The sequence below is a fragment of the Colobus angolensis genome, unplaced genomic scaffold (genome assembly GCF_000951035.1).
Source record: "Colobus angolensis palliatus isolate OR3802 unplaced genomic scaffold, Cang.pa_1.0 Scaffold51, whole genome shotgun sequence".
NCBI lineage: Eukaryota > Metazoa > Chordata > Mammalia > Primates > Cercopithecidae > Colobus > Colobus angolensis.
In genome coordinates this window covers 14,297,973-14,298,894 of record NW_012118599.1, presented here as the reverse complement: position 1 = coordinate 14,298,894, position 922 = coordinate 14,297,973, and the positions used below count along the sequence as shown (strand labels likewise).

General features: G+C 57.5%; 1 protein-coding gene across 1 annotated transcript in view; it reads left to right on the top strand.

The window, feature by feature from the left end:
* The first annotated feature begins 31 nt into the window (after positions 1–31).
* GLTSCR1L (GLTSCR1-like) overlaps positions 32–922 on the top strand; it is an 89,731-nt gene continuing 88,840 nt past the window's right edge. Inside the window, exon 1 of the mRNA XM_011960427.1 lies at positions 32–75. The gene's annotated coding sequence lies outside the window, so the exon portion shown is untranslated. The remainder of the gene's footprint in view (positions 76–922) is intronic.

Genomic DNA, 922 nt, shown 5'->3' with positions numbered 1-922 from the left:
CGCCGCCGCCGCCGCCGCCGCCCCTGTTGCGATGGCGCAGAAACCCCGTTGACAAGGCACTGCTTTTTCATGACGGTGAGTTTCCCTTTGAGTGTATTATAATTTTGTGATAAAAATTTCAAGGAGAAAAAAAAAACACACAACCTCCTTCCTCTGCCTCTTTCCTTCGGGGAGGGGAAAAGCGAGGGAGGGGGGCTGGAGATCTGTCTCCAGACAGAAAAGAAAGAGGAGCAAATTAAACACCGAGTTGCCAAAACCAGGATATTAGGTTTCAGCCCAGAGAGCTATTGGCTAAGGCTGTGTTTTTTTTTTTTTTGGGGGGGGGGGTGGGTTTGTGGGTGGGTGATGGTGGTGGTGGGTGGATGTTTAATGGACACGGAGAAAAGGGGAATCGAGTGTTTATGCCTTTCCCAGCGCTGCCGGGGCCCCGGGAAGACCAAGTTCAGTGTCTCGGGCGGGGGCGCAGGCGGGCAGGGGGCGGCGAGGCCGGGCCGGGGGCGCCTCGGCGAGGTGGGGGCCCGGCGCCTTTCTTTTTCCTTTTTTTTTTTCTCTTTTCCGCGGATGCAAATTTCTGGAGCGGGGAGAGGGAGAGCCCGGGAAGGGGGTGGCGTGGCGGTTGGTGGTGGGGAGGGGAGGGAAGCCTTTTAATGACTCATTGATTGAGCCGGTTTAAAATTAGTTGTGTGCGCGAGTGTGAGTGTGTTTTCCGCCCCCCGGAGCCGCCGGGAGCCGGGAAGGAGGGAGCAGGGCTCGGCGAGGGGAAGACGGCGCGGCGGGGCCGCGAGCAGGGGGCAGGGAGGGCCTGGAGTGACGGCGGGCGAGGAAGAAAAATAAGCTTTTCCAATCTCCTCCCCTCTGTTTTCCCCCCCTCGTTTCTTTTCTCTCTCGGAAGCTCTAGGGTGTGAATCACATTTTCTTTCTT